The 14,755-nt window shown below is 44.6% G+C and overlaps 1 long non-coding RNA gene across 1 annotated transcript in view; it reads left to right on the top strand.

Moving 5' to 3' along the window:
- The window catches only part of LOC118451093 (uncharacterized), a 117,405-nt gene extending 112,741 nt beyond the window's left edge, over nt 1–4,664 (top strand). Inside the window, exon 3 of the long non-coding RNA XR_014982456.1 lies at nt 4,437–4,664. This is a non-coding gene — a long non-coding RNA (uncharacterized LOC118451093). The remainder of the gene's footprint in view (nt 1–4,436) is intronic.
- The last annotated feature ends 10,091 nt before the right edge of the window (nt 4,665–14,755 follow it).

Raw genomic sequence — 14,755 nt, 5'->3', positions numbered from 1 at the left:
AGCTCGTTCCTCGAGGCTAAGACGGTACTTACCCTAATAGTTGCCATTACTCTGACGCCAGTGGACGAACGCTTAACTCAGCCGCAGAAAGAGAGATGAGCGGAAAGAGAGAAAGGGAAATAAACGACATGGAGGGAGGAGGGAGGGAGAGGCGAAAGAAAGAGGGCGTCATGACGCCACCGGCAGATTTCTCGCCATTCGTGGAAACAATATTGGTATTACGTGGGAGCGAGGAAGTGCCGACCCTATACGTTAGGCTGTGATCTATGATCATTGTTGGAATATTGAGCCATTAAACCATACGTTTACGTGGCAAAAGGCGTTCGCGTAATGAATAGACAACACCCTATCGTATATGTGGTTAGACCTCGTTGCGTGCACGCTGAAAATTACCTTCTACGATCTATCCAAGTAAACGCTTTTTGCACTTGCGTTAATACGGTTTAAATATAGTATCCGCTCCCCTCTTGCCCGAGGTACCAATTTTCATTTTACGGTCAAACTTTTCGATAACTTTTTCTTGCCTTCGTCGTAATGACATATAAAAAACGGAAAAGAGTAGATTATCGTCTAATAATAATTTGTTAGGTTAGCGCTTAGAAAAGCAGGTGACGATATGTGGCAAGTGATTCGGTTGACTCGAAAGGGGAGGGTTCCTTGATCTCGTTCATTTTTAGCGATGTTTAACGGAGCGGAGAAAAGTACGTTACGAGTTCGCGAAGGAAGGACCCCCCTCTTGCCACGGGACTAAGAAGTCACGTGGGAACGAGGGTTAATTAAGACTCGAAGGAAGGACGGAAGGAAAGAAAAAAGGAAAGGCGCATGCACCCCTAGCCGTGACACAAATCACGACACTTGACTATTGTTAACGCATGCTTTTTACTCCTGCTGCCTCTTTCCTAAGGGCTAGAGAGAAAGAGAAGCTTTCATTGCTCTCGGCGTTTCGACCGTTGAGATCTTATCGTATCTCGTACGGGAGATCTCGAGGAGCGAGCGCAACGACAGGATCGAAGCTCGTCGTCAACGTCGTCGAATCGAAATCGCTCCCTACGAATTTTCATCATAATACAGTTTGCCGCTCTTCAAAAGCCACTCTCTGTCTTAATTTTCTACCGCGGAGGCGCATTGAGAGTCGTAGGGCTGGCCGGTTGGCCGGTTCTAGGTACTTGCCTACTCGATCTTCGCTCTCTTGCAGTTTTTTTTTTTTTTTTTTCTTTTTCTTTTTTCTAGATCGAAATCAGAGAACGGCATTGTCGAACGAGCGAGACTTACATCGGGGATTAAAGCATAATGCGTCTACGCTCGGTCCTTTTTATAAGAATAAAATTCTTCCGTCTATTTTAGCGCCTCGCTCGCATTCTACTACCGGTATGGAAATGCAGGCTGCATCGAGACGTGCTTTCTAGAATAAGAAGAATTATTCCTTTTCGAAGCGGAGATTACGTCGAGCTAACAATTCACAAAGGATATAAAGAGGGGGGATCGAATGAAAGGAGAAAAAAGTATATATATATATATATATATATATGCCTATTATATATATACATATTTAAAATAGTTCAATATCGATTAGATCATCTTTTAAAGCTACGGTAGAGATAGAAAAAAAATATGGAAGCGATGCGAAAAGCAATTTTCATTTTCTCCCCGGGTGGCCGAGGGTCGTCACGATCAAATCAAAAACGCATCGTCGAATGCCAATTAAATGGCCGTTGACGTTTACGTTCGGTGGCTTTCGGTGAACAAAAGAAGGCACTTGTTCGATTGCTCGATGGCGTTCTCTCAGGCTTGCTCGTGCTTCTCTCTTTGATCCACGATACTTGTGTTGCCGCGAAAATGCCACCCCGGTGTTCTGCAACCCCTAAAGCCTCCTCTTTCCTTCCTAAAGTCCCATGATCTCGGCGGGCACATTCGAAACCTGAAAATAATGAACCCGCATTTGGAACGCAAAAGAAGGACAAGGCGATTGCCGGCTCGTTGATCGAAGCAACTCCGGGGAGGAAAAAGAAAAAGGGCAGGCTGTTTCGTCGAGGGGAAGGAAAAGGGGTATATACAGTACACACATTGAGAAAAAAAAAAAAAAGAAAAAAGAGAAAAGAAATTCGTAAGTTCTCTGTTGCGTCATTGTACAACCCTAAGAGAGTCAAGTGGTGAGTCTCGAAAAGAAACCGGCACGACATTTTTCGGCAACGAACGTCTTGATCTCCGTTGATATCTGTACGCTCCATGTCGTCCGTTCAATGGGCAAAAGGCATTTATGTACGATGCATGATAAGTGACCCCTTTTAAAGAGCATGCGATGCGTATCTCTCATTCCTAGCCAAATGGACGTATATCGACTAAATGCCCTCTACCCCTCTCTCTCTCTCTCTCTCTCTCGATTCTATGAAGAAGAAATCGTTGTTATAGTTTTCTATCTCTTTCTTTTTCGGATATTTGTAAGAACAATACTTTCTTAGGATCGTCCCTTAACCGGAATACTCACGAGAAGAAACGAAGAAAGAAGAAGATTATTCTTGACGATGTTTTCAAGGAGAATAACAAAGTGTAAGGACTATAATAAGGCGTTTATGCGTGCAGGCATACGTGTCCGAGCGTGACCTCACCCACGTGATAGCGCGAACCTGTCGTCTTGCTGGTAAAGAAAGACGATGAAGAAGAAGAAATAATTCCGACAAAAGCAACGCGCCTCCATTCATCCCTTACAAGACTATTTCATATGTTAAGCGTTCTACGTCCTGTGAAAAGGAGCATGGAGATTCGTGCGAGCGAGGCGTGATACTGAATCAAACGTCTGGTAATAAAGGATGCTGCCGTTTCAAAGGACCGTGGGATCATTTTTGTGTTTGCCCTCTGACCGCCTTCTAACGCGAAGAACCAGACGAAAGAGGACATAAGAAAGTCGAATAAAAAAATCATTTACGAAGGTAAGAAGCAAAAAGAAAATAGAAAGGTGGGATGGGTGTCAAAAAAATTGGGACACCTTGGTGACATTACAAATTCATCGTTTAACGTGGCACTGGTATTTTATAATAACGTACTCAAAATATGTATTATCTTCGATCTCGTATCACGATGGATCTACTACTGGTAACCCCGAGGGTGGAACGTACCGAAAGCATCTTGAGAAACATCTTTTCAAGGAATTCCCGGTCGAGTAACTTAACCCACTTTGTACAAAGCGTGACGCTGACCTTCTCGTATGCCGACCTGAAAACAAGGTCCAGGATATACCTATCCAGTCTAGACTATACTACGTATACGTAGACCACGAGAACCCAAGAAAGCAAGCTGCTCGCTTGCCTTCTTGCGGTAAGAATGCCTCTCGCTTAGTTTAACAGCGGTAACTACGAAAAAGTGGCAGCGGCTTCTTCAAAGGATTCGCGTGCAAATAGACAAGGTAGAGGACGGCGAAGACAATGAGCCGATGAAACGGATAGTACTACCGCTAAGACGAAAGGATCCTCCTTCTGGAAGGTCCGATAAAGAAAAACAAGAAAAGATGAGGGTGCCTGCTCTCGAGAGCGCGGGAGAAGGTTCATACTTACTCGCGCTTGATTTCATTCGTGTTCGACACGATCCGCGCCTATTCGTATCGAGAGAGAGAGAGAGAGAGAGAGAGGGAGAGAGAGGGAGAGAGAGTAATCTCTTCTTCTATTCCACATTTTCGTTAGAATTTTTTTGGCCAAGCACCATCACAAAACCTTCTCTCGTTTCCGTGGGAAATATTTCTTTTTCCGAGACATAAGAAATAGAAATCGTTATAGAGAATCGTTAGTTTTTTTTTCTTTTTCTTTTTTTCTCTTCAACTTGTAAGAAAAATTTCTCGAAACTTTCGTCTCATCGACATCCCGTCGCAAGCTTAATGACATTCCACGAAAGTTTTACGATCGAGTTTTACCGGCGAGTACCTACGACCTCGCAGCATGCGATTGCTACGAAAGTTATTCCTCTCACGATACTCTCTTAAGACCCCCTAAGATCCACGCGGCATATTCGTAACCAAGAAGAGAGAGAAAACGGCCGCGTCATGAGCCAGTCCGCACCGGGGTGGCTGAACCGCAAACGTCCTCTCGTAGCACCGTGTGTGGTTAATTCCCATTAGCGTGATCATTACAATTAGCATTTTTTTTCGACGCCTGTACGTCAAGTGCTTTATCGGCCGTATAAAGAGACGAAGAATATTGCCTTTAAAACTTTCCTTTAATTATTCGCAAGATAGTCTCTTAAGAATGGCAACCATCATCGGTCAAATTTTCTAAGGAACGAGACGATTAGAAATGAGAAAATGAAAGTCGAATTGTACGGAATATTCGTTATTACATTCTTTATATCGGTATATCGAGTCAAAGAGTTAAAGATTAACTTTAGTAATAGTTTATTGTACTTTATTGAATTGTGTTTAATCAATCATGATTTTATCTTTTCTTTTCCAGACGGAACGAACCGCGACTCGACTCGACTCGAGCACGATGGATTATCCTCTCGTCGTCGTCATCGCAGCGGAACCAACAAAGTCGCTATCTCCATAATGAGAATAACGATCGAGCATAGCGAAACGTCTCCTACGAGCGATCCAATGGACGTTGGATTGACGTTAAAGTCAATTACACGGTTACGATATTATCGACATTATCTTCAAGTGCGTTGCCTTTATGCGTAAGACGCACGCGCGGGTAGCACTGAATACTTAATGATCTTCTGGAAGTAGGTGGGAGAGAGAGAGAGAGAGAGAGAGAGAGAGAGAGCGAGGGAGACGTAGAAGGGGTTAAAAAGATGCGTGGTCCGTCTCCTCCCGGAACTTCATTAACACAAAGCTGCTTAGCCGGTCTTAACCTCGTTCCTTGGCGAAATAGGTAGCGACGTCAGCAGCAGGTCGACTAGGATGCGATAACCTAATCCGAAAAATTAATTCCCTCGTACGGCGTGCGGGATATGCGCTGGGTATGTGCCAGGTGTCGAAACGAGTACCTATTTACCATCTATCCTGTCTCGCATCGACGATTCTACGTGTGCGAGTAAGAGCTAGCAGTAGACGTGCGAGCCCGCATGCGTGTGTACAGGATAGAGAAGAAAGAAGGAGAGACGGTTGCCTGTTCACGTAATTAAAACAAGCGTGACGAGGCCTAAACGCTTCCGGTGCGCCAACACCGTGCATACCATAGGGATCTCCAGCCGGAAGCTGGATAAAAAGTGCCCGGTGGGAGAAGCCTCGAGATCGTGGATATTATCCTCGTGAATAGGGTTGGGAGGGGGGGGAGTAGAGTGGAAAGGAAGGTCGATGACCTTCCTCTCCTTCTTTATTTCTTTCTTCAAACTCATCAATCCCGATCTCTCCGAAATTATTCCGCTGTATTAATATTAACGATAATTAACGCTTCGCACGTGCCAAGTCACATCGGTTACTATTCTTCCATTTTAATCGTACTTAGACTTAGCCTGCGCTTACAATGGAATATTTTTACTCATAGCCAGTTACGTTTTGTAGACTTTCCTGAGGTAACACGCAAATGTTTAACATCGAAAATAGACAGGGTATGCTCCGAGGATCGGACGTGTAATTATGCAATACCTTCGTCGATCGTGAATTATCGATCGTAGACGGATATGTTTGCGAGTTATTACGTGCGTATTTGTTTAAGCTGACGTGACGATGAAGAAGGAGAAAGAGGGAGAGAGAGAGAGAGAGAGAGAGAGAGAGAGAGATAAAGATAGACGGAGATGAAGAATGTGTTGACGCGGACGGATGATCAATTAGAATGAAATTGCGCGTTCCTTGCGTGCAGTGGGTGAGAGAGGAGAAGACGGGAGTCGAGAGAGTAGCACTGAGAAGCGAGGAGAAAAGAATGGGAAGGGGATAGCGAGGATCCATTATCCTCCTTAACGGCAATCATCGGCGATTGTCTTGGTGTCAGGCATGCCATCGGAACGGGAGGCCTCCGCGTGTATTCAGATTTTATTAGGCGAGTCTCTTCGAAGACACGACGACGAAGCCCTCGCGCGCACTCTCGTGCCACCTTTGCCGATCCTCTCACAATGATAGCATTATCGTCGTGCTCGGGAAGCTTCCTCCTTCTCTTCCTTCTCTTCCTCTCTCTCTCTCTCTCTCTCTCTCTCTCTCTCTTTCTCGTCTTCGCCTCTCCTCGATCACTCTCGAGGCACGTCGAACGAAAAAATGAACGACACGATCTCGCATCGCGCGTATGAACTTTAGAGTAAATCCGGAGAAATCGTTCGGCCGAATAACGAGACGCGATGACTTTCGATGTGTCCTTTCACATCGATACGTCATTATCGACTTATTGTCTCCTTCGTGAATATGTTTAATTATAAAGTGGACATTACGTTTTGGATCATAGAAATAAAATTATAGCCAAACGGTTACGATAAAGGAATAATATCAAATATCATTCTTTCCTTTCTTGTCATTTGTAAACGCAGTAACAGATTTGCTGTTTCTATGGGAAATAAATGCGGACTGAGCTCTCGTTGCTTGAAGAGAAATGAAATAAAGAGAGAAAGAGAAGAAAGGAAGCTTTACCCAACGACAGGTCTTACTGGTGCCTGGAACGTTATACAGTTTCCCCCCAGCGAGACTTCACCTTTCCGTTTCTACGTAGACTTCGTGTTCCATCTACTACTTTCTTTCCCGCGTACAGGTGAACACAGATTATACCTCAGGGGCGTGCGAAAGTGTTTTCGACGTTGCTCCATCGACTAACTCGTAGTCCTCTTCCTTCGGATCGTGTTACGAATCCGACACTCTTGCACTTGCCTACTTGCGAGACTTATCGAAATTGTATTTCATTGGCATTACATCTATTAGGTCGAAAGTTCATTTGCATTTAATATTTCATGGAAAATATTAATCATATATATTAATAGATCCCGTTTGAATTTTTAATATACAAATGTCTAGATTAACTCGTTTTTTTTTTTAAGTTTTCAATAGAGGAAAATTCAAATGATATGTCGAAAGAGGAGGGCTTCACGAAAAACGTCAAAAGTTTGTTCGTTACGACAGAAGGAAAAGTCATATAAAAAGAAGACAGCCTCGTAGGAAATAGATCCTCACTGGCGTTAGAGTTGTTATAATAGATCGACGGGGTCGCATTTCCCATGGAATGACCGCAAGGTGGTCCACCGAGTTTCTCAGCCCCCCTTCGTCGGGATCTCCTTCGAAGGAAGGCTCCCATGGGGTCCCGTGGGTCTAACGAGAGAGCGAGAGAGAGCGAGAGATCGACTAGCATGGAGTCCGCACCTGCCCGCGACCGGCGCCCTTCCTATTCGAAACTTTTCTCTTACCTACATTTACAGGCTCGCGCTACTTGATTTTAAGGCGAATACCATAGAACGCCAAGGGAGGTCGAGAATGAACACGAGGAAAGAATAGAAAATGAGAGAGAGAGAGAGAGAGAGAGAGAGAGAGATAGAGAGAAAGGAAAAGGTACGAGTTTGACCCGGTGGATCGATAACGGCCGCTAATTAATTCGTGTTCCTCCTACGATAATTGGAGTAGCTATCCGTCGATCGATCCTTTTCTAGTTTCCCACGTAAAGCACCGCAGCCCCAGGAGCAATACGATGGCGGCGGCAGTAGCGAGAGAGCATCGACGTTCTCCTTCTTCCTCTTCGAGAGTATACCGCGTTAGGCATCGGCTTCATCTTTCTCTCTCTCTCTCTCTCTCTCTCTCTTCCTCTCTCCCTCTTACTCTCTTTCTTCCTTTCTTTCTTTCTTTCACTCTCTCTCTCTCTCTTTCCCTCTCTCTCTCTTTCTCTCTCTCTTCAGACATCTCTCGATCCTTTCTCACGTGTCAACGACGCAGTAAATTTCATTCCTCCTCACGTGGCGTGGATGAATCCACCATGTGAAACTCCGCCATTATCGACGGCTTTAAACGCCTTCCGAAGAATGGAACCTCTATTTCTTTCTCTTTCTTTCTCTCATTCTTTCTTTCTATCGAGAGCGTAATGATTCGTATTCCACGTGAATCACGATCGAAAAGCGCGCGCATGCTATCGGTAAATACGAGAGAGAGACAGAGAGAGAGAGAGAGAGAGAGAGAGAGAGAGAGAGAGAGAGAAGGAGAAAGATCGCCAGGATGAGATCTATACGCGCCCCACTTTCGGGCCCACCTACGTCGATAACGATCGTCGTTTATGTACTCTGGTAGTCGACTTGATCCTCTATCAAAGAAGATTCCCGCTTGTCCAAGGTCATTCATTTCCTCATCACGAGTTATTTACTCGCAAATGTCATTGAAACTTTTCTTTTTTCTTACCAACGCGTACGGCGTACTATTAATAGAAAACTAGAGAAAATAAAATGTAAACCTACGAGTCACTATTTTCTTACTCGATATTATCATATTATTTCAATGAATAGAAACGTAAACATTAAATAGAAATAGTAGTGCAAAGTTCTTAAAGGAAACATTTATGTACTCGTCGTAGTAATAATTCTGATCGTTTAGACAAGACGAACGTTGGCTTTTACTTTCGTCGTTATAGGACAGTTCGAGACCTCCTTCCGTCTCGAACCTTGATATTTAGCATGAAAATATAAAGCTTCTGCGGGCGGATGAGGCGAGCACAAAGGTTCGATCGTGCCAGAGGCGGCGCCTGTGGACGCAATATCGTGAACGTCTGGAGTCGCTTGACGCCGGCACGACACCATGGACGGGACGACGAGCGGCAAGCACCAATGCCAACGATAGACTCGGTGCTGATGCTGTCTCCAGTTCTCACGGAGCTACGAGAAAGCGATTCCCTCTCTCTCTCTCTCTCTCTCTCTCTCTCTCTCCTACTGTCTTCCTCTTTCTCTCCTTCTTACATTTCATCGATTCTCCTTCGAACGAGAGTAAAAGAGAGATAAGATAGAATTCACACTAGTAGGAAAATTTAATATGTCCTTTAATAACGGATTATCAACGTTCTCGATCCATCGATTGGAATCGATTCTAAAAGTGATTCTTACAACGGAGAATTATTTTTCCAGCAATCTTAAATGACCTATAGAATTGATCGTTCCGATGGGTGAATATTCTTACCAGCTTGAAAAAAAAAAGAAAAAAAAGAAAAAAAAGAAAGAAGAAGAAAAATAGCGTGAGAGTCGTCGGAGAGTCATGGTACATGCTTCCGTCCGAACGTGGAGGAAACGTTTTCTCATAAGTTTGCCCTGGGAAAGGACACCTTTTTCGACACCGTTTCTTGAGTTAGTCTCTCGGGATCGAGAAGAACCTATCGAAATCATTTTGGAAAAGGGGGAAAGGATACGGTAGGGGTTACAGGTGACATAGATGAGAGAGGGAAGAAAAGTTTGGCGCTATTAGATTCTACGGTAGGTTCACTTGTTACGGTGGGAAAAAAAATCCTTCTCTCGTAGGAAAATTTTTGCATACATTAATCTATTTTTCGTTGAAGAAGCATCCCTTCTTACTTCCTTCGAAATTCCCTTTCACGATTATCCTCGAAGCCGAAGGTATTGACGAGTCGAGGAACCTCTACCTGTCGCTCAATGGAAACTGGATATCTACCTGTTACTTTTTGTGGGAAGATTTCCTCGGCTATTGCTCCTTATGCATGGAAATGCGTGAGAGCCGGAGGATCGCGTGGAAGGATTCACTCGTCGCAGTTCCGGCGTAAGGTCGGTGGGCGTTTGTTCATCCTGTATCGAGTTTCAAAAAAGAAGATCGATCGAACTTTAGGATAGTGGTTCTCACAATTTTGGACGGTCTCGTGCTCCTCCTTTTCACGCTGCCGCCGCTTTTACTTCTCGATCTTTGAGAAATTACGAGGGGTCTTATAAAATACGTTTTGCTCTTAAAAGTTTCCTGACCTGTTACCTGGCGAAACCTACCAAACATAAGTAATCTTTTTAACGAGCCTCGTCTACCGATAATTCCCTTTGGATATCGGTTAGTGTTACTTCGTAGCTCGAAACGATATTCTACCCTTTGGCTACGTAGAGTTGAGAGTTTTAAAAACGCGGTAATGGATCGACCGAGAAGGCCGTTGAACGTTTTCAAGAGTGAAGATTACGCGGATAATGACAGGTATGATTCCGTAAGTTAACACCAGCTTTACCATGGAATTATATGCCGATCGGCCGCGAGCATTCGCGCTTCTCTCTTACAACCGCTTGTAAGAGGTCGTAATAAAAACGCAGGACACTTACTGGAGCGGAAAGATCGCGATATCAAAGTAAAGTTACAGCGATTAGTTCGGAAGAAGCCCATATTTCTCGATATTTTCGTGATATTAGAAATCGTGTCGTCACGCTTTCCATTCGATTCGATACGTTTCTTTCGTTGAAACAAGCAAGAAATAGATATATTTCATTTCATTTTAATTCTCGGAACGTTCGACGAACGAAGTTGATTTTACGTCAGACGGGTTCCACTTATGGTCGATCAACGATAACTCTTACGGTCATACGATTATTTAATATTTCACGTTTTATAGCTTACCGCATTCCTAGCGTCTTTCATCGATGACACAAAACCGCACAGAGTTCTCATTTCCCCGAAGGATCGTAAACGAATCGAATTGTTAAGAAGAACCTCTAGTCGGCCATTTGTATTCACTTTTCTACGTTTCGGAGCAGCGTATTCGAATTGATATCTAAGCGAGCGATTCTAGGCCAATCGTACTAGGCGGCGCCAATAAAAAATCCAAAGACCACCGACCCTGATGTGCTAATTTCGCATACCAATATACACAGGGACGTAGACGTCGATCTAAGCGAGCAACTAAGAGACGCCTACTCGTAATAATCCATCTATTGGAACTGGTTAAACTTTGAACGAGTCGAGATGGTACGGGTCGATATTTCTCACGGATGAAACAAAAAAGAGAAAAGAAAAGAAAAGAAAAGAAAAGAAAAGAAAAAAGAAAAAAAACTTCATCGAGGAATCCTCGTAAAGTGTCGAGAGCGACGTTAAATCGGCGATAAATCATTACGATAGTAAGCTAACGAACGATCGAGAAGGATCATTATCGTATAGAGACAGGTACGTCGATTTAAACCGAGGAGAAAACGTTGTTCGGGAACAACGAAGCTTTCCAAAAATTCGCGAAGGTTAATGATCCACCTACACCGTCGACGCGTAAATCCGCCCCTGCCAACACCTGCCGCATGATCCTTCTCTCCTTTCTCTCACTCTCCGTGCCGTTCTGTACGAGCTCTCGAAGCGATCGTATCTTCGCCGTGCCTTCCACCGCAGATTATAAACCGGCGGGATTTATGTCGATTCCTGGAATCGGGTAGGTCCAAAAAAATAAAATAAGGGATAGAATGAAGAGGAAGAGCGACGCGTTCCTCTTATTATGGAAACTCTTTTTTTCCTTCCCATTCTTTTCCCTTACTTTTTGTTCTCTTGTTCGCCACGACGATGAGAGAGAGAGAGAGAGAGAGAGAGAGAGAGGGAGAGAGAGAGAGAGAGAGAATAAGAAAAAGGGTCGGAAGAGTACAGCACGCAGTCGTGCTCGCTCCTTAGCGGGTTATCGCGGGGAGCCGATAAATCAAGTTCGCGCGAGCGCCTAAGAGATGAATATCGGCCGAGAGCACCTTAACGCTTCGCAGCGTAACGCGAAGACGTTTCGTTGGTCCTTCTCTCTCTCTTGGCTATCTACCTACGGATGCTGCCGGGGCTGGACCATACACCCATAAGCGCCTTATTCCGTGACGCACGACGAAACAAACTCCGTGGTTTATCTTCGTGCCGATTGAAACGACGTCGGTCCGAACAGTACGGCAGTGTGTCGCTGGCGATGCCGATTCTGAGATGCCGAGACCGGTTGCGCGGGAGTTTGAACGTTGGCAAAAGGATTTCGCGACTGAATCGAGCTTCCTCGATTCGACGCGCCATCCCGGAGAATACGAAATATGTGCAGGGACTCTAAATCAGATGGGAATACTAGCGATTGCTTTGAAAATTTCTTTTAATCTCTATTTCGATAACCAAACACTTTGAACAATTTTCCTTAAGAAATAGATAGAACATAGTGCTTAATCGAATTCTTCTTATTTATCTCGAATTTTTTTTATAGTTTTAATTCGTAGAACTGGATATCAATAGAAATGGATTCGAGATAAAAACAAGTTGAAGCTACCAATAAGATCTTATTGAGAGAGAGAGAGAGAGAGAGAGAGAGAGAGAGTCACGTAGTCCCTATTAAAGAGAATACTCGCGTGACGTTCGTTTTGTAATCGTAATAGTCTCCCTTCCCTTGGAAGCTTGCCCCGAACGCACGGTTGATCGTGTTCTGCTTTCAGCGCGTCCCACCTGGCCGAGAGAAGATACAACGGTGGAAGAGAGAGATAGAGAGATAGAGAAAGAGAGAGAGAGAGAGAGAGAGAGAGGGGGTACCGTTCGCGTTCGCGGTCAGTGGTGTTACGTGGGTGTCGTTTCGTAAATTAGCCAGGGCAAAAACGACGGCGCATCTCGTCGCGGTTGTTTCGCGGATCGACTCGCGCTTGTACCTCCGAGAGTGGGCCGCGCCAAAGAGGGTAAATTGAACGACTTCGATACACGAGGCGTGCGCGCTCGCGCGCGAAGAAAGGCACTCGTGCGTCGATTACACCACGGTCGCAAAACCAACCAAGACTCTCCCTTCTTGCTCTCTCTCCCTCTTCTACCGGTTCTCTCCTATATGCATATACATCGACGACATCGGGAGCAAAATCCGCGCCGCGGGATTCGCCTCGAATCTCGACGTGCTCGAAGGTAGGAGCGAAGAGAAGCTAGCAGGGAAGAAGATGACTCTTCGAGCGCGCGCGAGAGAGAGAGAGAGAGAGAGAGAGAGAGAGAGAGAGAGAGAGAGAGAGAGAGAGAAAGCTAACCGAAACCAGACGGCAGCGATGCCAGCAACGAGCCACCACGGCCGTTGCTTTATTTTATGGTTTTTCGAGGACAATGTTCACGACGGTCGTTTCTGCTCGCGAGGAGTATATCCCACCTATACCTACCAGCTCCGAACCGACTCGACCATTGTCCCTCCTTCCTCCTCTCCTCTTTCTCCACAACGAAAGAAGATAGTGTGTGTGTGTGTGAGAGAGAGACCGACTCCGCTCGACCCCGTCGCGACCCGGACCTTACTTTATTCCCCGCGACTACTTTTATTCCTTTACCAAAGCTTGCCAAATTTTCTTCTCCAATGTTCTACCTATTTTTCAACTCGATTATGTTTTACTTTGAAGCTCGACCGTGTCCCTGATTCACACCTGCGTATACACGCGTATTTTGTAAGACCCGATGATAAAAGTCCTACCCGAGTGTGTTCTCGTTAAGGACCTCGTTCGTTCGAAACGCTACAAAAGTATTCGGACCTCGAGGACTTATCGTACATGGTCGCGCGGAGAAAGGTGACCGTCGGCGATAAAATCGGACACCCCGTATACGCGCCACCAAAAAATACGCAGCCGGTACGGGCAAGCGGAGGAGGATCGTTCGGCATACGCGACCGATAAGATCTAGCGTTACTTTATGAGCTGCGGGTGATTCTTTATGGCTCGTACGAGCGTCCTTGCCGGTTCTCGCCCTTCATACATTTTTCGCCTCCGTGAACGGAGCGACTGTTCGCACCGTACTTCCTCGCCTGGACCGTCCTCGCGAAATTCCATCCTCGGAATTCGACTTTGCTCCCTTGTAAAATTAACTCGAGGAATGAGAACTTTGTTCGAACCTTTGATCAAGAACTTGTACCCGGGTAACTTGGATCGTATTTGTCGATTCAATTTATACGAAAAGTAATTGATAAATGAAAAGAGAGGAAGGAAAAAAAAGAGAATAAAGATTAAAGGACAAGAGTGCAACGAAAAACACGATAATCGATTTCCTTTCTCGCAAAATCCTTTCTCGCTTGGATCTTTGTGATTTTCGTTTTCTTTCGTTCTCTCGATCTCCTTCGTTTATCCTCTCTTTAGAATACTGTGACAAAAATCCTGGCTGGCGCTCGTCGTTTCGCCGTTGCGTGGGCGTCCAACTCGTCGTAGGTGGAAACGTTTTTACGGAACGAGCGAGTACATTGTCTCTCTCTCATTGTCCACCGATTCGGTGGACAATAATAGTCGCTTTCCAAAAATTCTCGAAGCCGTTGCGCGAGCACCGGTTATCTGCCTTGAGATAAAGCGCGATCGCCATTGTCCGTATTGTTCGAGTATCCGCCTTCAAAGACTTTTCGATCGGTGCTACTGCTCCACCTCGATCGTTCCCCGTTCAAAAGGTGATTCTATTTGAATCATGAACTGTAACGCAGACAGGGATGATTACGTTCGATAGCGAATGGGATACTACTGTAATATGTCTTAAATTAAAGAGAATAATAAATATCTTCTGGCACGAGAGATTGTACGAGAGTCTATTTTAAGATAAATTCGAAAAGAAAAAAATTAATCCAAAGTGAATTTTATTAGTTTTCTATTAATTTCATATATACATAAATATGGTAATTTCTGACGCTCGCCTATACATCTTCCAATATTCTTCGATAAATCGTGAACACGTGCCGTTACCATCGTGAATTAATCGATACTTAAGACCTCGTTACATCCCGTAAAACTTTCTAAAAAGACGAATATCATAAAACAGGTCTTAAACGTCGTAAAATTAGTGAATATCGTAGGAATCTACATCTTTACGTCGATAAGATCGAGATAATCACTGTAACGAGAGATGGAAGAGATGCGATACGGCATTCGATCTCACTTATAATCTACGCCAGATCGACGAGTTTTATCCTGATTTCATCGCTCG

Source organism: Vespa mandarinia, chromosome 8 (assembly GCF_050613455.1).
Source record: "Vespa mandarinia isolate Hongniang chromosome 8, ASM5061345v1, whole genome shotgun sequence".
Classification (NCBI taxonomy): Eukaryota; Metazoa; Arthropoda; class Insecta; order Hymenoptera; family Vespidae; genus Vespa; species Vespa mandarinia.
This window is presented reverse-complemented; position numbering and strand designations above follow the sequence as displayed.